The sequence below is a fragment of the Pinus tabuliformis genome, chromosome Q, assembly GCF_031772625.1.
Source record: "Pinus tabuliformis cultivar Carrire ecotype Pingquan chromosome Q, CPIR1, whole genome shotgun sequence".
Taxonomy (NCBI): Eukaryota; Viridiplantae; Streptophyta; class Pinopsida; order Pinales; family Pinaceae; genus Pinus; species Pinus tabuliformis.
Window position 1 is genome coordinate 1,287,167,223 of NC_142296.1, and position 23,706 is coordinate 1,287,190,928.

General features: G+C 38.0%; 1 long non-coding RNA gene across 8 annotated transcripts in view; it reads left to right on the top strand.

Annotated features, from left to right (window-relative positions):
• The window catches only part of LOC149224540 (uncharacterized), a 167,620-nt gene that overhangs the window by 30,333 nt on the left and 113,581 nt on the right, over window positions 1-23,706 (top strand). For 3 of the 8 annotated variants that reach the window (XR_016249519.1, XR_016249523.1, XR_016249516.1), the window contains exons 3-4: window positions 4,309-4,385; window positions 11,248-11,324. The exons of 3 other annotated variants lie outside the window; for them this stretch is intronic. This is a non-coding gene — a long non-coding RNA (uncharacterized LOC149224540). The remainder of the gene's footprint in view (window positions 1-4,308; window positions 4,386-11,247; window positions 11,325-23,706) is intronic. 2 more of the 8 variants (XR_016249520.1, XR_016249517.1) reach the window with 1 other exon arrangement.

Genomic DNA, 23,706 nt, shown 5'->3' on the forward strand with positions numbered 1-23,706 from the left:
TACCAAACAACAAATTGGGACACTTCTGGGAAGAATTGGACAATACTGGCTCTCAAAGGTGATTGACTTCTAGCTGGTTCTGCGCATTGCACTATCCTAGCTGCCACTGGGGAGATGCTTCTGACTAGAATTGTGCAGTGCATAATTCAGTTAGGATCAGGTCATCTGAGATTGCGCGTTGCATAATCCTAGTGACCAAGGCTCAGGATTGGCTCCTGGAACTGCACAGTGCGTAGTGGAAGCCAAGCCTTGGGAGCGTCTACACGATTCTTGGAGCCAAGGCAGAGCTTTGAGATCTAGAAATGCTTAGTGCGTGCCAGGAAGATCTAGATCTGGGCCAAGGAAGCCGAGATATTCCCAATGAGAACATGAAAATGAGCAGATTTGAAAGTAGAAGTGAGGGTGGGTGTATATATGAGTGAATGATGACGCATGCAAACAAAACAAGTGCCAGAATCAATCAAACTAAAGAACAATGAGCATGTGGAGATAGTCGCCACAATGACGACTGTTAGTGAAAAAACCAGGTTATGCATGCGACACTTGGGAAAGGTAATGAAAAACTTAAAACAACACTTCTTCAAGATAGAAAAATAGAAAAGCCAATGGCCATTCAATAAAATAGGTAAACCAACACTCTCACAAGTCAAGCACACAAAAGCAACAAAAAAAGAAGTAAAAGACTAGAAAAGCAATACTTACCCGGAAAAGTCACTGTGACTGTGCCAAAGGTTCCTAGATCTCCTTGGTAATGCGAGAGCTCCAAGATCGAATGTGCAAATGAGCTCTAGAGGCGTGCATTAAATAGATTTGGTCGATTTAAGGTATATGATGTGAAGGCAAAAAATCTAGGAAAAGTTGACACTTGGCAACAATTTCCAAAAATAATTCAAGAGTAACTCTGATTGCTAAAAATAGATCCCTATTTTTTAGTGATGTTTTTTCACTTTTTTCTTTTTTCTTTTTTGATATAAAGTTTCCATGCATGCATGGAGAGATTTCATAGTTCCTAGGGAAACAGAACCACTCACTAGCTCATACATCGTGCAATTGCTGAGGGAAAGCTTCAATGGAATTCCTAGGCTGAGTGGCTTAGGCTGCCTATAATGCTTTGTGTAGTTTCCCAGCTAAAGGAAAGATGTCAGCTGGCTCTCAAAGTTTTGTAGTCAAAGGCTCACTGCGGGCTTGGATTGTGCAATTCCTAGACTAAAGGTTGGTTTCCCTCAAGGATTGTGAAGTTCACTTAAGCAGGACTAGAACCGGGTTGAAACCAAGTCAAGGGAATGACTTGTGGGTTAGATAGAAAATAAAGTTAAAAAGCAAAAGACGTATGAAGAACATAAAAATAAATTAAAGCACACGTTATGGGTCAGCGTAAGATGAGCTCCTATGATTTGAGGAGGGAGGCTCCAAAACAAAGCATAGGAAATTTTTTGGAGGGCTATTATAGCTGCTACAACATTGGCAACATACTGGTAGAACTCCAACTCTCTATATTGAGCTTGTCTCGTGTAAAGCGTGTCTAACTCTTTCAGAAGTATTGTTTGATTCTTCGATCGTCATGGCTTCTTCACTAGCTTGAGTTAAAGATATAGTGCCTACCATTCTCTTTGTCAGAAACACACATACCAGGCCAAGTCAACTAAGTTGCTTTGGTTGGGGATGAGGGGTATATTGATGCACTACTAATATTGATTGTCAGAGTTTTAGTTTCATGTCTGGTGTTTCTCTGCTACCAGTAAGCCTGGAAACTACCTCGACAGAGTCACTCTAGGAACAGAAGCATTGCTCCACAACCAACGAGCCTAGACAGTAACTCGATAGAGTTACTTGCTTCACCTCTCTGTGCAGGAAGCCTTTCTCTTCTTTCACCTTTATTTTGAATTTTTTATTTCATTTTTTCATTTTTCAAAGAACTATGCATAGGCACTTATTTATTTCATCAGGCAGAAGAGGGATCCCGACTTATAGAGAGTAGAAGAGGTTGTCCCTTCAGAGAAGGATGTTTATATATACCTCTGACATACTTGTTAAGGTTCCACCCCCTCCTTACTCTACTTGACTGAGTTGACAAGGGTTAGCCGAAAATAGAAAACCAATTAGTGTAGCTGGTACTAGTTAAAAGTGCAAGCGTTGTGATTTCACCAAGACTCACTCTGAAAGGAATGTATTTTCCATCAAGGTATCACCGACTAAAAGAAAAACAAGATGTTCATAAAGAGAGTGAATAGACAGATGACCAAATGTTGGTAGTTGTACAAGTCCTCTTGTATTTCACCCTGCTTGTCATAAGAAGCCAAACAAAGTTTCATGGGGCAACTAATCCTAAGGGTGCAAAAAATACAAAGAAACAAGCAAATGAATGAAGAAAAATGAAAGAAAAATCAAGTAAGAAAAAGAAAACAGGAAAGCAAACACTACTCCTACTCCTAAGCTAAGCAGAGCATGGGCCAACTCAAGTGAAGTGATATTTCCAATGCAGCCACCGACACATTGGTTGACCCATGTAAATGATGTCATGACCAACAAGAAAGATATTCACTAAAACCAGTAAACAAGAAAGATAAAGCAATGCAAACCAAAATGTTTGAAGTTTTAATGTGTCTACAGAGAAGAAGATATTGAAAGCACATGAAAGGTACCTTACAAATGTATCATGGTGTGGTGTCATATTTCACGTGGATGACAAGGATGTGCACTCTTTTGAATGTGAAAAATGAGCAAAGAAGAAGAAGGAAGAAAACTTTTGTTTCACAAAAGTGCTCTCTACGTATGAATCCTCCAATGCATGAGCGATAGGGTCATGTGATTCTGCTGGAGGATGAGAAAATTGTAAACTAGATTGATTTTCAATGTAAACAAGAGAATGATGAGAAGCCTGAGGTGATTCAATAGATTTTTTGTCAGAAGTAGAACTGACATCAAGGATAGGAGAAGCTGAAATAACCATAAGCTTGGGCTGAAGTGCCTCGAGAACTTGAGGGGTTTCCACCTCATCAGAAGATGGGTCGCCAAAGAGAGGTGACTTAAACAGATCAACAGTAGGTGAATGAGAATTGTGATCAAATGAATGACTGGAAAGATCACGATAGCCATGATCACAAAATTTGAGATGGACATCAACATCCTCATGATCTGACGAATCATACAGAGGGGTTGATGAGAAACAAATTTTTTCACCCAATGAATTTCTGGAAATGAAATATGAGGGGTAAATTAGATTTGGGAAGAAAGATTTGTCCTCTCCACAAATAGATGATGGACTGACATCTTGTGCATTCTATGAATGATCAGAAGTGGAAACATCCAGGGATAAATTTTCATAATAAAAATAAGAAATTGCAGAATTGCAGAAGATGTTAGGATAAAGCGAAAGAGTCACGGACAGAAGGAGGTCATCCTTCACCATGACTTCTTCTTCAGATTTGTTACACAACATTTTGTCGCTGTCTCTGTACTACCCGTCCACGATCCTATAGGTCCTCTACAGTGAACCTACATGCTTTCCCATCATGAAGAAACTCCCAATATGTTCCTCTTCATGAGAAAAATAATTCCCCTATGCATCATTTCCCAAAAATCTTCCTTTTATCCCAGTTTATAAGACCGGTGCTACTGACCAGTTTCCTCCTCGTGCCAATTTGCAGAGATTAAAACTAGCCCTAGCACTGTACGGAGTGACTGAACCCTTTTCCAGTCGTGTCGATCCTCTTTTGGCAAGTTTTTTAAATATGGAGTCGAAGCTTCCAACTCTAGAAGCTTCGTAACGGAAGTCTAGTAGATGGTTGGGTTGGATGGAGCCGAAGAAGTCAGTTTGGGCTCCTTTACCCTATTAGGATGGGACAAACTCAAGAGATAAGACGTTCTCCCATGATGAGAGGAACCATCTCCCATCCATCCAAGCTATATAAACCTCTCTTTTACCTAGCTATACTAGTTTTGGAGTGAGTTCGAATGATCAACAAGACATCTAGAGCTTGTAGCTTTCTAGTGTATTTTTGAGGGAGAATAGTGTGTTTTGGTTTGGTTTGAGACTAGATGGAAGAGGCCTTAAAACTTCCATTGTTGGGGCTATCCAGGAGATGCTAGCATAAGTGTGGGAACTCAGATACATCGGAGGAGACCAACAACGTCAAGGCATTTGTTGTAATCTCTTTCTAATTTATATGAATACAACTATGGATTGATTTCCTACATGAAGTATTATTTTACATCTTTATGGCTTAATGTTCCTTGACTTGTTAAGTAGGCTAAATACAATATTGTATTCTATCACGTTTATTGTTGTTGTTTGTTTGCTTGTTTCAGGTATTTGAAGGAAGGAAACGAAAGATAGCTAGAGTAAGGAATCGAGATCATCACCAAATGGAATAGCGTTCTAAGAGGTAGGCCCTCTTAATTGATTCTAGCTTAAGGATATTTTCCATAGATTGTTTGTTTATGGCTAGACCTGCTCTCTTGGGCCAGAGAAATTGTTTGTGTCCGCATTGAGAATTTACCTGCACCACAAATTGACGACCATACTGGGGAGCCAATCCTTGTGGTTGATTGATTGTCATTTTATGGTTTTGTGTGAACTTTTCTAGTATCACCATTTCCCTTTAGTGTTCTATGATTTGCTTGGTTCACTGTTCTGAGCTTGAAATTTATAGTGTCAAGTCTCGTTTTAGCCATAGAATTTTTTTTTTTTTTTTTTTCCTTGAATCCTCAGTGAGCATGTTTTTTTCTTGACAGTCATGTCAATCAGCGCAAGTTTTCCAAAAACAGTCGCGCCGACTTGCTTCTAGCACTTGTTGTCAGTTAGGCAGCGACGCCAATTCCTATAGGTGAAGATCAGGGTTGACCTTAGATCATAGCCAGTGTGTCTTGCCCTTTTGATTTCTGTCTCTCAGCTTGTTTTGACTGTGTTCTCCCTGACTGGAAAGCTCTTTTATCTTGGTTTGTATGCTTGTTTGATTTGCATTTTATTCACTTGGTTTCTTGAGTTCTTGGATGGTGTATAACCCTAGGGCATCTAGGTCATCACCCATTCACCTGTTTGTGTGCTCAGCAAGTCAAGTCAATAGTCAAAGTTGCTCCTTGCATTTTGTTTGATTAGTCCTTTTGTTGCTTTGATTTCCACTCAACAAGTTTGAAAAGTTTCATTTGTTGTTCGAGCGTCTCTTTTCAAGCATATATCACATTGATCATTTTGTTTTTGGCAGACCCTGTAATTCATTGGTTTGAAAGGAATTCTCTTTTGTGCTTTGCATTTGTTTGTGATTGATTGTATTGGAAATGTTTCATTGAAGTGTTAAGTGTCTGTGAATTATTCATTCCATCATTTCATTGAAAAATACATAATTCTAGTTTGTTGAATCAATATGTTACATTAGTTAGCATCATTGAAGAGTAGAGTTGCATTGTCATTTGCATTGGAAAAGAAATGAATTCTCTTTATGAATGAAAGGACTACTTGAAGTGTGTTTGATAGGAAATATAGGAATTGGAAAGAGTTTTTCCATCATTTTGTTTTCAAAAGCGAAATAGTGAAAATGTCATTTTTCTTTGGATTATTTGTTTTGTTGCATTTGAGTGTGTTTTCTACTCTCATTAGTGTCATTGAATTGAAAGGGTCTTGTTCCATTTAGCTGCATATAGGTGTTTTTCGAGTCACATTGATAAGGAATGAAAACCGAGACATAATTTCAAGATAAACTCTAGAATGTATTCAATTAACCTAAGGTGCATTTGAAACCTAACGATGACATTTAGGAATTCTAGGCTAGAGATGTTTTCCAGTGTCTTTAAACCTAGCAACTATTGTTCGATTCGACACTAGACATATCTAGTACGAATTTGTGCTCCCTGTACCGTCGTGTATATAATGGGAGACCCCACTAGGTTGCAATCCTTTATTCATAGGAAGCTGAGTTTATCACCTTGTAAACGTGATACATTGAACATAGCATTCAGGGATATTTCCTGCCCGTACTTCTTGGTTCGCCGAGAAGTATTCTGCAGTTCACGGTTACCTGGTAATCCTTTTGCCTAGATTATCCTGAGCAGTTATTTTAGTCTTTTCGACTCTTTAAATTTAAAAGATCATCGAGAACTTGTCCTTTTGAGCTCGTTAACTTTGAAAGTGACTAGATTCATCTTCCATCCTTTTCTCGACTATTAAAACATGAAAAGGGAAAGTTTTGTTTCACTGTTTTAAAATTAACTTCCCACAAAATATTCCTGGTAAAAGTTATCTTCCTTACTAATTTTTTAGGGTTAATTCCAATGGAAACATTTCTAGAGTCCACCTGTCAAGGATCCCCCTCGGATGGGAATCCTGGTCCTTTTCCTTCTTCTGGAAATGCCAGTGCTACTTATATGGCGACGTTGTCTCTTCTTGGGTTAACCATTGGTTTACCTGTCTGGTTGTTTTTTATGTTGGTGGTCCCGAGCGTCCTGACTCCTATCCAAATGTCTCCTTCATTTGAATCACGTCAGGATGATTCTTAGGTTGACCCCTCGCCTTATTCCCCCATTTCCACCCTCCTCCTTTACTTTGCTTGGTGAAAGTTTCAAATCTAGTAACTAGGAGGCTAAGAAGAAGAAGAAGAAGTCAAATAAGTGAGAGGCCAACCGTGAATCTATTGATCTAAATGAACTTCCTGTTGACAAACATTTCGATCCTCCACGAAAGGTAAAATTCCCTTGCAGTTTGTATAAGGGTGACCATCTCCTTTGAGACTATCATGGCATTTCCAGAGTCTTAGAGGTATGGTCTCAAGACCTGAATCAACCATCCTCGTCGACCTATAGAGATCATGTTGATCCTACACCTTTAGCTAATGATGGTAAGAAGAAAGGAAAGATTAGATTACCCTGTAGGTTATGTGATGGGAAGCATCTTCTTCACCTTTGTCCTCTTATGGATAAAGCTTCCAAAATTTTGGTAAACCTTACAACTCCTCAACCCCAAGTTCTTGTTGGTTATCAGAGGCTTTCTTATAACCCTCTCCTAGTTGTTAAAGAGATTAAATTGGATTCATCTCTTGCCCATACTGATCTTCTTGAACATGACTCTCTTGTGTTTGTTCCCGACCAACCATTGGTAGAAAAGAGTGTCGACTTGGCTCTGCCTTCAGTTGTTCACTTTGTTCCTAAAGAGAGTAGTGATCATACTGCTCATGTTCTTCTCGTCTCCTCAAATTCTCATGAATCGAAGAGTGACCCTCCCATCCCGATTGTTTAAGAGAGTCCTCCTACTTCTCCTATCGGGCATAGGGGTGATCATATGACACCCCCACCAAGTAGTTCTCTCGTTTCTTTTGATTGGAGTCAATTGACCGTTTTCTGCCTCCCATCTTTTGTGCCTTTCCAGATCACAGTATAAGCCTATAATATGGTAGTACATGGCACTATGTTAGATGAAGGTGCATCTATTAGCATCATGTCTTAAACTACTTGGCAATATTTTGGTTCCCCACAACTTGTGCCTGCCACTCAGAATCTCTTGGCTTTCAACAGAGGAACCAGTCAACCCTTAGGGTTCCTTCTGAAGTTCCCTATTACTTTCGGAGGAAAGATTGTCTATATAGACGTGATGGTAGTCCAAGGTCCATTAGATTTCAATCTTCTCCTTGGACACGACTATGTTTATGTCATGGGAGCTCTTGTTTCTTCACTTTTTCCTGTGGCTTGTTTTCCACACGAAGGTGGAATTGTGACTATTGATCAACTGTCATTCATTGGTCACCAGGCACCTCCTTTGCAACCATCATCCCCTATTGGCTCTTGTTTGCAAGTAGCACCTTCCCATCCATAGGTCAATTATGTGGCTACTCATTCTGTCTCTGCATCTGCTGATGATCACATAGATGATATTATACATTATGTACTGGGGGCAGTGGAACCTGATCTGTCTTTGGTACCAAATGACATGTATTCCTCCAAAAGTGTGGTTCTTCTGTCTAGTGAATACCTCTTGGGAGGCATGTTCTCTTATGGGTCATGAATAGATGTCGTGAGGATAGTTCCTGGTCTTGTGTCAACCTCATTAAAAACGAAACAAGGAGTCATGAGGATGGTTCCTTGTCTTGTGACAACCTCATTAAAAAATGAATCAAGGGGTGTGAGCATATCTCTTTGTCTTGTGTCAAGCTCATTAAAAAATGAAACAAGGGTCCCCAGGATAGTTCTTTTACTCTGTCAACCTCATTAAAAAATGAAGCAACTCCCTTTTCCAAATCGAGTTTGTGATTAAGATCTCGTAAAATCCTAGTCGAGTCTTTCCAAGATCTTGAATGTGAACCTTCATTCCATCCACCTAGTTGACTGAAATGAAGCTTGGGGGGCATGTACCTTGATTGAGTCATTATGTTGGGGGCATGCGAACTTATAGCAAGCATAGATTTTCATTTCAATATTGTGTAAACCCGAAATCGAATCCATGAAGAGTTCTCCATGGTTCAAGCTTATGTAAAAATGAACCCATGCCCAATTTATATCTCATGATTGCCGTTTTTATCAGCTAATTTTTTCTAGATGAGCCCTGGTTGTTTCATTCCATCTCCACCATCTCTTTGGTCAATCATATCATTTTGCTTGGTTGTTTTTACTTTCCTAAGGGACGAGTTGTTTTATTAGCCAGCCTCTTGACCATTACATGTTTTGAGCAGTTCCACCATTGTCGGAACTAGTTGCTACCCTTTATACAACTCGTTCCTCCAGGACGAGTCACCTTTAAGCTCTTTTCTGACTCGTAAAAGATGAAAATATTGCTGAGTATTTTTTCCCTTTTTTTGACTCGTTAAAGAGAATAAAAGTGGGGGAGTATGCTTTCAGCGCTTTTCCAAATCTTAAAACATGAAAAGGTTGTCGAGCTCTTGTCATTTTTGAACTCGTTAAAGGCTACGAAACGTCGTTTATCTAGTATACTTTTACCCCTTTTTTGGGCTAGGTTAAACTATTTACAAAAAAGGTACTCCTTTACTGACATGGTCAAGCGGTTCTCTCAAATATTGTTTTCTAACTTTTCGGGCTCAAGAGACGGACCATGCGATTTTTTATTTTCTGTGTATTTTTCAAACTCTCTAAACAATACCGAGTTACACCTTTGTCGGACTTGTTAAAAAATTAAACGGCATTAGCTTCGTCACCATGACAAACATGAGCTTGTCTTTCCTAGGGCTCATTAATCTTACTAGGTCGGATTCATCCCAAGGATGAACTTACAGTGCAAGCACATGCTACCCCCTTCAAGCTTGCGATAAAAAATAATTGGGGTACCTGCCAGAAATGGTGGGGGGAAATTGGAAATTATATCATTCGTGTTGGCAGCTTACTCTTGAGAATGACACTTTATACTTCATGTCGAGTTGGGATATCCTCCTTTTCATCATTGACCTTCCTAGGTTGGGCCATTCATTTTTTCCTTCAATTTGATTTCTGTCACGTCATCATGATGACCGATCCTATGAATCCAAAAGCTTCGAAATTCCAGAGTCGTGTCGCCGATATGTTCAAGAGTTAGTTCTTCTGCAGTTACACTTACTCCTAATTCTCTGTATCATCTAAAATCATTTGCATCCCTTTTTCTCGTGTCGATGATGTGGGATACATCATGGCCCTCCTCCAACACGATCGCTTCCTGTCAACTTCAGCATATTATCCATGAATCTGGCAGAGAGACTCCCTTCCAGTACCTTAGAGCTTACATGCCCTAACAACAAGTTCTTCGCACTCGACGATAAGTTCACATCATTAGCTTTCGATCGGGTGATTTCACGGGTGTTCGACTTCAGTTCCTTTTTTCACATTCCGTGAACTGTGTTGCTGGTACCTTGAGAGCCATTATCTTATTAGTGGTTTCTCTCGCATTTGTTAATGATTCACATCATTGACCAGTAACTAAGTGACTTTCTAGCATGTTTGACTTCAACACATTCAATGACATGTTAGGATTTGTACTTTGATTAGGTCGTTCGGAGCACAAGACCCTGTGCTCAAATTACACCACTCTAGGTTGTGAGGCGATGTGAGATGATCATGTTGATATACATGTCTATTTCATATGGATGACTGTGACGATACCATGAGTTGTTATATGTGATCCTTCTCATTATTAGATGGTTGCGACCATACCTTGGTTTCGTTATGATCCTCTCTATTGGATGGTTGTGCCCATGCCGTGGATCTGTTTACTTATCATTCTCTGGATCGTTGCATCCATACCATGATTCAAGTATCATTTGATAGAGTTTTCAGTGATGTATATGTATCTATGCTTGTTTGAAGGTTTTCCTACGACGAACTCTGGTTCCCCGCATCCACTTGTAAAGCATGTCACCCCTCACTCTAGTTCGACCTTCATGCTTTACAGGGCATATGTTACACAACATTTTGTCACTGTCTTTATACTCCCCGTCCACAATCCTGGAAGACCTCTACAGTGAACCCTACAAGATTTCCCATCATGAAGAAACTCCTAGTATGCCCATATTCATGAGAAGAATAATTCCCCTTTGCATCATTTCCCAAGAATCTTCCCTTTATCCTAGTTTATAAGACTAGTTCTACTGACCAGTTTCATCCTTGCACCGATTTGCAGAGATTAAAACTAGCCCTAGCACCGTACAGAGCGATTGAGACCATTTCCAGTGATGTCAATCCTCTTTTGCTAATTTTTTTTAAATATGGAGTTAAAGCTTCCATCTTTAGAAGCTTTGTAACGGAAGACTGGTAGATGGTTATGCTGGATGGAGCTGAAGAAGTCAGTTTGGGATCCTTTCCCCTATTAGGATGGAACAAACTCAAGAGATAAGACCTTCTCCCATGATGAGAGGAAGCATCTCCTATCCATCCAAGCTATATAAACCTCTCTTTTCCCAAGCTAAACTAGTTTTGGAGTGAGTTTGAATGATCAAAAAAACATCTATAGCTTGTAGCTTTCTAGTGTATATTTGAGGGATAATAGTGTGTTTTGGTTTGGTTTGAGACTAGAGGGAAGATATTTTAAAACTTCCATTGTTGGGGCTATCCATGAGATTCTAGCAGAAGTGTGGGAACCCGGATACGTTGAAGGAGACCAGCAACATTAAGGCATTGGTTGTAATCTCTTTCTGATTTATATGAATACAACTATTGATTGATTTCCTACATGAAGTGTTATTTTACATCTTTATGGCTTAATGTTCCTTGAATTGTTAAGTAGGCTAAATACAATATTGTATGCTATCATGTTTGTTGTTGTTGTTTGTTCATTTGTTTCAGGTATTCGAAGGAAGGAAATGAAAGATAACTGGAGTAAGGAAGCAGGATCATCACCAAACAGAATAGTGTTCTAAGAGGTAGGCCTTCTTAATTGATTCCAGCTTAAGAATATTTTCCATAGATTGTTTATTTATGGCTAGACCTGCTCTCTTGAGCTAGAGGAATTGTTTGTGTCTGCATCGAGAATTTACCTGCACCACAATATTCCCACACATACTCATAAAAATGATAGCGCAGTTTGGCTTCTCAACACCAACTCCATCCATAACATGATCATCGTGAACATCACATTTGAAATCTGGAATGGATGAACACAAAACACCAAGATTCGGGCGATCAAAGGAACCAAAGGATGGGGGTTGAGAAAACGAGATCATGTGACAACCATCAGGGTTTCAATCCAAATCTGCATAGAAATCCAGAGTAGGGAGGGTGGGAGGAGATGCAGTTCAATAGGTTGGTTTGAAACTTCTCCCACCTAGTCCTGTGGGGCTAGAACTTTTTTATTAGAAGAGGATGGAGAGTCACTCATGACAATGACCTTATCTATCTTATATTTGGAAGCTCTAACACTGAGGTATGTTGGGATGGGTTCAAAAGATTATAATTCATGTGGATTGTTAGAGATTTGAAGAAGATACTTAAACCTTTCTTTGAGAAACTATCAATCAACTTCATCTTCCAGAAATTGAAAAGCGAGATTACAGAAGTGTTTCCAAAATTGCACAATAGATTCATCAGGTGCTTTGTGTAATTCCAAAATTGTCTAATTAAGTGCTTTACAGTCATAATGAAAGAAAAAATGACCTAACTCTTAGGTCATGTGATTGAAAGAGTGAATAAAGGTTGTGGGAAATGTGAGACACCATTTCTTAATGTTCCTTTCGAACGTGTAGGTGAACAAGCCACAAGCAATGCCATCCTAGGCAACTTCATTCCTAACACAGAAATCTAAAACGGAAAATCCATGTCTTAAAAAGGCTATTCCACCTTTACCATCATATTTAATTCGTGACAAGTCATCGATGAGATCCTCCCATACTTCAAAATCATGAGCATGAGAAAAACATGTTGGAGTTGATATTGTGATGTAAGTCATGAATGATGTGCCGAGATGAAAAACAGACATTGAGGTCTCAACTTGTCATCCGGCCCTCCTTCTAGTGCCATAAATGTTGACGGTGCTGGACCCACCAACATTCAAGGGGATCACCCCGGTAAGAAGTCCTAACTAGACCTTAGACTGTTTGGAGTAGGAGTCCTAGCAGTGGGTGGTAATGTAGCACCTTGACTGCGTTAGCGTGTAGAGGTAAGTATCATGACTTTGGTCGGAAGAAAGTGTGTGACATTACAACGAGTCAAGTGAGATGCATGGGGGTTTTAACACACAGAGGGGAAAACGAAGTGTGTCCCTTAGAACCTTGTAATGGTACGCAGCATAAATGGAACATACAAGCGGAATGAATTCACAAGCTGGATGCGAAATAGTCCACAAACCAAAGTGACGGGTTAACTCATCAACATGCCTTCAACAAGATTCAAATAATTTCATAAAAAGTAGTTCATAAGCAAATGTGTAAGTCAAACAACATACATTGCGAAAGTAACCAGAATAGTCGAACTACAATAACAACATATGCATGAAAATGTATTGGCTTAGTTATATTATTATTAAGTGAAAGTTCCATCCATACATACACCATTGACATCCACTAGCCCCAATAGTGGAACATTACAGTTAACACTGCCTGCTCCTCCAAAGAAGTGTATTGGTTGTACATTGTGGAGAAGCCAAGGCTCATCATAATACTCCCAAGCCTTCTCTAAGACTAAGTCTAGCCAAAATATTTGCTCCCAAAATCCCTTTCTATGAGTGATGAGGTTCTATTTATAACAAAGGGTGGAGTGACCCTTGACATTCCCCTTTGACTCTTTAACTACCCTCATCACTCTTCAACTCCTTTACAATGAACTCTTTACATTACATAGTCACTGTCCACATTCCAATAATGACATTTGGAATTTCACTTCCAATATATTTACAAATAATATACAGTTTCCACATATACCCATGTGGGACAAAATATGTTAGAGTCAGTCGAACAAAACAAGGACTATGACTCAGAAGCTTGGGGAAAGACCAACTTAGCAACATCCTCTTGTTGATCTTCGGTGACAAACTGATATCAAGCTTGGTACTGCACTGTGGTTACCCCATACTATTTGGTGATGTCTTTCTGGGAACAGACTCTTGCCTCCATGGCTTTTGGGTATATGGTCCTGGAACCTTTGTCCAACTCATCTTGAATAATGTGTAGCATTGTCTTGAGTACAGATGGACAACCAATATATTTCTGCATGTTTTCTGCACTCAACTAAAAGTAATCATTGATGGCCTCTCGCATTAACTACTCCATGTACTTATGGACCTCCAGCCGGACTTGGCACTTCCCATTGTCTTGGGTGAGGGAATCGACTGAAGGGATCCTGTATGTCCTCACCATGACATCTAAACTCTTGAACAACCGTACATAGGAAGTCTGTATGCTACTGATAATGGACGGAAATGCTCATAGCTTTGTATCAACATCCAGATCCGTGCTTTGTCTAGCTTTGCCTGCGGCTTCATTATCTTAGGCAAGTAAAGCAGGGCTCCCTTGTATCTCATTGTCCATTCCTGTAAGTGTAAAATAACAGCGTGCATGTCCTTGAGAGTTTGGAAAATATTTATGCACGGTTGTTGAAAACTATATAGATGGACAATTCCCTTGTGTATGGTGACAAATCTGTCATAAAGTTTCTACATGGTGGTCTCAAGAGTTGATACTTCAGTAAGTATCGCTTTCCTCGTCTCTACCATATCAAATCTTGTAAATTGTTTTTCCCTCTCCCTAACCGCTTTTAAGTCCTTTGCAATCTGATCATTCTCCGCTAACAAGAACTTGACATTTGAGCTTGTGGCTTCTACATAAGCCTTAGTGGCATTGACCATGGTAGTTCAATGTGCGCTAACATCTAACACTATCACCCTTTCCTTCATAAATGTAGGTGATACATCATCATCTGGGAATTTTTTTCTCCGCGCTTGTACAAGCTTTTGATGCAACTCATCAAAAGATATATTGTACAAATCCATCACCGGATCATCATCAAGGATAAAAACCTCTCCTTGCTCTCTTGGAAGTGGTCCTGATACTGGAGGTGGTGGAAACTACGTGAAGACCTTAGATGCTCTCGGCATGAGGTCGATATCTAGGTCCTATAGCTCATGTGGCAACTCTGTGTCCATCTCTTCAACCATTTTCTTAATCTACTGAGCAAGTTCATGATCTTGTAACTCTTCATCCTCTTTTTCATTTGCTCACTATTATGACTCTTCAACCTATATTGGCACAATTTTCTCTATGATTATGCCTTTACCTTCTTCTTGTTCCTGTTTATGCTTCTCTTCCCTCTCTCTCCTTCTTAGCTCCTACTCTTCTTTTAGATTCGTCACTATTTCCTGCAACTTCCTTTCTGCTTCATCCAACCATTACTTTTCTCTATTCCTTCACTCTTCTCGCTTTATGTGTTGTTGCCTCTTCGCCTACACTGCCAAATATACTTTCTCAACGAGAGGATATTCTTTGAAATTGTATCTTTTCTCAGCCTCTAGGTTCTTATAAATCTTCCTCTTGCTTTTTTGATGTGTTGGTTTGCTGCTTATTACTATTTTTGTTGTTGCTTCCTGCGGTGCTGCTACCTACAGAGAAGCTTTCCATTCTACAACCATGTTGACTGGTTCATTAAGCTTGGAGGAGTTGTAATAGTACCTCCAAGGATCTTCCTCTGCCCAATGAAATGTCCCGTGGATCGATGGATAATACTCCTTCACACATTGGTCCTTGCATATGCAGTGGGGATCATACATATTGCAGTCTTTGGTGCCGAACTCAAACTTTTCTAAGTCCTTGGCCTCGACATCCATATCCTTCAAGTTCCTGATCTCGTACAATCCAATATGCAAAGGAAGAGTAGGCCATGGTGCCTTCTTCCTCCTATGCCACCCTACTAATAAGCCTGTGGAGATGTGATATGCAACCTCTTGCATGACCAACTTATCCATGGAAAACCATGGTAACACATGCGAAGGCTTCTCTCTGCCAAATTTTTTTATGAAGGTGCCACCAGGTGAGGCATACCAATATGCAATGTTAAGTGTTGCCTCCATTGCTTCTTGGGACATGCAAGGTGGATTCTGCTCAAATATCAACTTGTAAATCAGGATAACGAAATGGTAAGATAGCTTAACCATGACTCCTTGGTAGTTACACTCTGAAAGCAACTTGCAATAAATATTCACAAAAGTTTCTGATGGCGTCCATGTCCAACCAATGCCAGGGAACTGATGTTGGGCACAGATTGCATCAAGAAGGTACGCAAACTTATAGAATCGCATTTAGTAATCCTTGGGAATACTCTCAGTATTAGTCACATGAACTTTTAGCTGGAGAGCCAACATATTTGACGAGTTTAATGACCTTCTATCATTCGCCAACTGGTCCAACAGAACCACTCAATTCTATGGAAAGGTCTCTGTTCTATCTTGTTCATACAGTCGGCATGCAAAGATGACCAAGAGTTGGTAGGCCTCTCTTAGTGACCTTGTCTTATAAACATGAGTGGGTGTCGATATGAACTTCAATGAATCTTTCACCCAACACATTATGATGTCTCTAGTGTTCACATTGTTGTGGGTGGCATAGAAAAGTGCATCCATGTGGTTCACCGACTGAGTTAGGTGATACATATGATGATAGATTTTCGTTCTGAAGGTATCAAGTTTTGTGCCACTGGAATTGCTCAATTTCGTAGTCTTGGGATCTATATGTGAGACAATCCAGTAAATGATGTCTGCACATGGGAAGGTGGGGTGCCTACATGCAACCTTATGTAAGCCTGACCACTGGATGTTGATAAAGACTTGCCAATCTTGTAGATCTTCCTTGAAGTTCCCTGCAAAGATATCCTTCATTTCCTACCGTGTTATCTTCATGCCCTTATCAATGAACAGTTATGTGTCTACATAAACTAGCAAGTTCACTAACACCTATTCAACTACATCCCTAGTGCTACTTTCAACAATGTCCTTTGATGCAACTTTCTTGGAATCCATGTTACATGTACTGCTGAAGAGCTGCTCAACAACTGTTGTACCTGGAGACAAAGAGGACACTCATGGAATGCAAATGTTAGCTTGAAATCAAAATCACTTCAAGAATAGAAAAAGAAACAAACTGGGCAACTGTTGGGAAGGATTGCATAATTTTGTCTTTCAAAGGTCACTGAATATCATCTAGATCTCCGCATTGCATAGCCCTAGATGCTAGTGGGGAGGGGATGTTGATTGGAATTTCGCAATGCACAGTTCCATCTAGCTTTAGCTGGTTGGGAGTGAGCATTACAGAATCCCAGTGGTCAAGGCTATGGGTCTAACTACTGGAAGTACATAGTGTGTAATTGGAGCTAGGCCTTGGCAACCTCTGCACAATTCCTGAAGCTATGATAGAGCCTTCAGGTCTAGAAATGCACAATGCATGCTGGGAAGAGCTAGATCTGGGCCAAGGAAGCCCAGATTTTCCCAAGGCCAACATGAAAATGAGTAGATATGAAAGTGTAAGTGATGTTTGGCACATATCTGAGTGAATGATGATGCATGCAATAAAAAAAAAAGTGTGGGAATCGATCAAACTAAAGAACAATGAAGCTTATGGAGAGAGTCGTCGCAACGACGACCATTACTGAAAAACCTGAGTAATGCATGCGACACTTAGGAAAGGAAATACAAAACTTAAACCAATACTTCTACGAGCTAAAGAAAATCAAAACTCCAATGGTCATTCAATAAAATGGGCGAGACAACACTCCCACAAGCCAAGCAAATAAAAGCGACAGAAAAAACAACCGAAGGAGACAAAAGCAAGACTTACCCCAGAATGTTTCGATGACTGTGTCGAAGGTTCCTATATTTCCTCATGAATTCCAGAGCTCTAGGATTGAATGTGCAAATGAGCTCTATCGATTTGCATTAAATAGATTTGGTCAATTTAGGGTTTATGACATGAAGACAAAAAATATAGGAAAAACGGACACATGGTGGAAGTTTCCAAAAATAACTCAAGTGTAACTGCAATTGCTAAAAATAAATCCCTATTTTTTAGGGATTTTTTTTTCACTTTTTTTTCCTTTTTCTTTTTCAAGAAACGCTACCATGCATGCTAAGAGAGATTACTAGGGAGAACTTTGCAACTCACTGGTGTGCTGAGGGAAAGCTTTTGCGCAATTCCTGGGTTGAGTTACTTAGGATGTCTCTCATGCGATGCACAGTTTAACAGCTGAAGGCAGGCTTCCAGCTGGGTCTGCACAATTATGGAGTCGAAGTTCACTGTTGGCTTGAACTGCACATTTCTTGAGAGAAAGTTCGGTTTCCGTCAAGGATTGCATAGCTCACTAAGGCAAGCCTAGAACTAGATTGCAAACAAGTCAAGAGATTAGCTTGTGGTTAGACAAAAAACCAAGTAAGAAAATGCAAGATATAAAGCAAAAGATAAAACTCAATGAAAGCACAAGTACCTGGGTCAATGTAAGATGAGTCGCTGTGATTTGAGGAGGGAGGCTACAAAACAAACCATAGGCAAAATTTTGGAGGGCGTTTGTAGTCGCTACAACACCTTCATAGCCTAACCTAATCTTCATGAGTGGAGACCTCTCATCATTTAATATCACATCCAATTTTTCAGATCCTTTTATATGTTGAATATTCATGTTTAAATCAACTTGTTCCTTTTCTAGCCTCTTTTTCATGCTTATTACCTCTTCTTCCAATCTTCCAAACTCTTGGGTTTTCTCCTTTATTTGCTGCATCATAATGTATTCCACCTTCTTTTATTCTTCAAGTGTAACTTTCAACTTGATAATTTCTTCTGAATTTGATTCTTCTTTTACATATTTCAACAAGATCCCTTTTTCCTTTCTATTCTTTTGTTTAAGTATGTCTATTTCATCCAACGCCCTAACCAACTCCAACTCAAGATCTACTTCTCCTTCCTCTTCCATAATTAAAACATTTAAATGGATGTTTTCCTTTGTACGTACTATACCTTTCTTCAACCTTCTAACAAATTTTGCTTCTTCTTCATCAGAGCATGAACATTCATTTTCTTCTATAGACTTGTCTGCCTTGAAAGTTGCATCTCTGGTGACTCTCTTACCCTTTGGAATTCTCATATCATATGTTGTCAAGGAATCAAATAGTTGATCCCTATTCAAAGTCTCAAAGTTTGTTGTCTCTTCTATAACTGAAACCTTATTATTGATCTTAGAAGGTAATGACCTTAATATTTTTTGAACTATTACACTTTCGTTGATTGTTTCTCCTAAAACCATTATGACATTTACAACTTCATCAACTCTTAAAAAAACTTAGAAATATCTTCATCTTTATTCATTTTTAAAGTTTCAAACTACGTTCTATATATTTGTAATCTCGCCATCTTTACCTTTCTATTCCCTTCATGAATATTTTCCAATTTAACCCATATTTCTTTAGATGTATCACAATGCATTAATTTAATAAATTCATACTAACATAATCCACTCAGAAGTGCATTCATAGATTTTGCATTAGCTATAAATTCCAGTTTGGCATCTTTGTCACTAGTCGTTGCCTTTGGTTCTTCATACCTTACCTTCGCAACAACCCAATATTCTACTCTAAGACACATTAAATATGTGTTCATTCACACTTTCGAGAAGACATATTTTGTACCAATAAACATGGGGGGCTTTATTTGTTGAGCATCCTTCCTGACTAGCCATTCTACTTACTTAGGACTTCCTTCTAGTTGCTGGAGTGATACTGAAGGAACCTGCTCTCATACCAATTGATATTTATATTTGGAAATTACTAGGGGGGGGGGGGGGTTAAATCAGTAATTTTAAACTTCATTAGTTTTTCAACTTAAATTTCTTCCTATGTAGCTAATGACTTGTGTATATGCTCAATTAGTAATCGTTTCCTTTAGCAGTTAGTAGAGAGATATATTTGTTGATATAGTTATTTGAGAATTCACACAATATTCAAGAAACAACACATGAAAACACCGGATATAATTGGAAATCCATAAGGGAAAAAACCACACCTTTTTGGTTGAAAGCAATGTGAAGGCAACCTCCTACTTCCCCATTACATCAGATTGTTGTAGGCTCCTACCTCAAAGGATGCTCCAGCTCTCACAAAATTTTCTGAAGACTACAACCCATAAGAAGCTCCTACGTTAATAGGCTACAAACTCTTCCTTATGAAGCTACAACTTGAAAAGGTACTACAATCTTCCAATCACAATACAAAGTCAAGTGTTCTGGTTACCTAATATATCTTCTCTACTTCTCTTCTTCAATTTTGTTCCTCTTTTACTACTGCTCATGAACCCTCTTATACAAATTGCTTAACACCAAAAAGTCCTTATTCCATTCAACAATGTATATTTTATAACCATAGCGTATTGGATGCTTGTATTCTCTCCAGGAATACAAAATGAGGCATTGTCTCTTTCTCTTCTAAAACTGTTCGCTACTTATCTCTTCATTTCCAAATCTCAAAAAACTTAATTTTGTAAATATAAAATAGAGTTGAAATAATATAGCTTGAGAGTAATGATTACAAGAGACAAATCAAATCTATATTTGCTACATCTTCCAAACTTGTACAATACATTTTATGTTTTCGAGTTTATGTCTTAATGTATAATCATCCCATTTTTACCTCAAGAGAACAAATCAACATACTTATTTAACAATGTTGATGGTTCACATTAATTATCATAGCTTTTGCACTTCACTTCACTTTCAACATTTGCATTTCATCATTAATTGATCTTAACACAATCAACACCAATCAATTAGACTAATGACCTTAACATGTTCATTTGACATCAATACCAAGATTATTAACACTCTCTCCCTTTGACATTGATTGCAACACTTATTCTTCTACCTTCTACTGCCTCATACCTATGCCTACCTCCCCTTTGACATCAATAGCAAAGAGTGATAGTGACTAACCAGTGTCTATTCAGAAAGAGGATTTTGACGAGGAAACAAATCGGAAGGAATGAACGCTGCTCCAACGTGTATAAATCAATGTATATGTTTTTTTCACTAGGAATGATAACTGGTCTACACCTATGCTGTTTCATCCCAAGTTTAAAAACATATTTTGAAATAAGAATAACGAATGGTCGAAGACAGATTGTACTTTAACGTTTACAACATTAGACGTGAATACTCTGATGGAAATGAATTTCTTTATTCAAGCGAAGCATTTGTAGGTCAAAACTATTCATTCTGTATTTTAACAGGTGGTCTAATCGATTCTGTCATGGCCTCCATGAAATTACTATTTCCAACAATGACTTCACCCACCATGAAAATGTTCTTTATACTATCTCCAACAATGATTTCACCCGCCATGACATGTTCTTTATGTTCTGATTAGTTCTTCGAACCTTATTTATATTTTAAATGTCAAGAATGCATTGCACTGATTTTTCCTTAAAAATGCTGTACGTTCAACTTCTACGTCTATGCCGGCTGATTTTCGAAATGAAGGAAATCAGCAAACCCAAAGACCGGGGCTCATCATTTTGCGCTATTTTAAACAAACAAACTTGTATGTAATTTATAATTTTAGTTGACGTCTTCTGATCCAAAAATCGTCAACAGTTTTGTAGAGTTTTTATATCTATTTGAAAATGCATCCTCGTCGCTGCTTCACAAAACTCAATCGGGAGACAATGCGATGCTGCCTTGGAACCCAACCATACACCATACTGCATTCGTATATGTTTGTAATAACTGAAGTACATGCAGATGTAAAAGATGAAGATGATATTAAAGATAAAAATAAAAATAAAGCAGATGCAAATAGAAGAACCAGATGAAGTTGACTTTGAATATGAAAGATATGAAAGGTATTGAATAAGAAGGTAATTCTAAAAAAATATTGAACAACAGGGTTAGAGCGAAGCTAAAGTTCAATACGAAGAAAAAATAAGTATGATATCGGAAAAAAATTGTACAACGTAGACATAAAACAGCAGCATGCAGAAATAATACCAAGATGAAGATGATACTAAAAATAAAAATAAAAGTAAAGTAGATGTAAAAGAACCCGATGAACTTGACTTTGAATACGAAAAAATATTGAATAAGAAGGTTATAGGAAAGCTGAACTTCAATAAGAAGAAAAAATAAATAAGATATAGGAAAAAATAATTGTACAATGTAGACATGAGAACACCAGCATGCAAAAATAAAATCAGTAGTTGGATAGTTAGTTTTTCAGTTAAGTTATTTAGCCAGTAGTAAGACGCTTGGATTTTGAGTATAAGTTATTTTATCCAATAGTTTTTAGATAGTGTTACTCTATATATTTTTAGAAATTTATGTAAGTGACAAATATATCTAGAAGTGGTTAATCTTAGATGATTCTAGAAAATTCCTTTCTAACCAAAAAAAGAGTCCCAAGATGTCAATCAATTTCATTCCTCTCTGTCTTGTAAATTTGTCACTCTCACGACTCTTTCTTTCACTGCATATTTCAACGGGAACACCTCTCAGGTTCATCTCTCTTCTACCTTCTATCTTATTTTCTTTGTTATAACCATTGTGTTGCTTCTTTGAATTGAATAATTGTTCAATCGAGCAACATCTTTCTTCAATCGTGAACTTCCAATGCTCTGTAGCGGTATATGTATTTTGCCATATATTTTATTTTATTGCTGAATAATTCATCCCCTTTGCACTATTGGTTGTAGAGATGGGGTTGAAGGGTCTTGAGAGAAATCTACTTTCTCTCAACGGGTTGTAGAGGCCGTAAGGTTGACGGGTGTTTAGACTGGCAATAACTTGAGCTGCTCAAACAAAGTTGATAAACGTTAAAAGAAAAAAACTTAAATGGTTCCTTCTATTTTCTCAATTTCCATGAGAGTAACAAAAAGAGCCGGCCACGCTGAAGCAATAGCTAGTTTGATTTCATTATGATCTTTTTGTTCATGGAAGATCATGGAGATTGGAATGTGTTATTTTTATATAATTATGTGACCTTTTGCTTCTTTAGATCCTGGGCAGCAGTAAAAGGACTTTTGTTGTTGATCATGCTTTTTTTGGATAATTATATGTACTGGAATTTTCTATTATATAATATAATAGAAAGTGCAAGATTTTTTTGCCCTTCTGAAAAAAAAGCAGGAGGACTAGAGCATAGCTGTTTATATATGATTTCAAAATAGCTTTTAATCGGAGGTCATCTCTTTCCTACGATGCTTCGTTTAAATGAATGTATCAAAGGTTAAGAATATCATTAATCTTGCATCATATTTACAACAGGTAGTGGAAACCAATTATGTTAGGACCCATGCCTATCAGTATTTATGATCTGTAAAAGAGCCAAAGAAAAAAATGTAGGTGAAAACTTCTTTGGCCCTATCTGATAGCCCTGCAAACCATTTCGAGTGAGTAAGGTTAGTCAATATATGAATCTAAATAAGCTGAATTATCACCATAGATCCTAGCCACCATAGATCCTAGCCACTAGAACTATGAGAGATCACAAATTCATTATTATAACTACACATAAAACAATAAACTGAGCCATCATGAAGTTTGGCTGGCAAATGAGAGATTACAAATTCAAATTAGATATATTCATGAGCCATCATAAAGTTTGGCTGGCAAATGATAACTGCTTTTCATGCAACATGCCGGAACTAATAAATATGTATAACCTTAAGCATTCCCTAACATAAAATTCCATGAAAGTGGAGGTTGTTACATAAAGACAAATACGCGAGGTCCATTAAGCCATGATGGAATCTACTCTTGGAAAAGTTCTAATCCCATTTCTCCTCGCAATGATTTCTGAGGTTGAACCGGTTGGATTGGATTAGCAAAGTTGGCTGAAACTCAAACTTGCAATGCTTAGGGCATATGGTAGCTTAACCCCATGATATATATTTTTATTTATTGAAAATATATGATGTAGTTTAGACAATGGAAATGAAATATTTTCTAGTTTCAAAAGTTTTTAATTTTTTTTTAATATATTTTATTATTAAAATTTAAATTATTATTGTTATCATTAATTATTATTTTTATATATAAAACTCACAATGTGGTTTTCTACAAAGTCATTTTTTGATTTTTTTTTTTAAATTAATAGGACTGTTGGATTCATTTTTTTAATGGTGGAAATAGATTCAGCATCATCCAGAATTTTTAGGGAATCCAAAATTCTGAAATGTAACTTGGATTTTTTCAAAATACTGCTAGAATTTCCATTGTTTTCCTGATGAAATTGCGGTCTCCCCCTATAAAAACATGTAACAAGATTTTTAACAATGAAGATTCACTCTTAGTTTA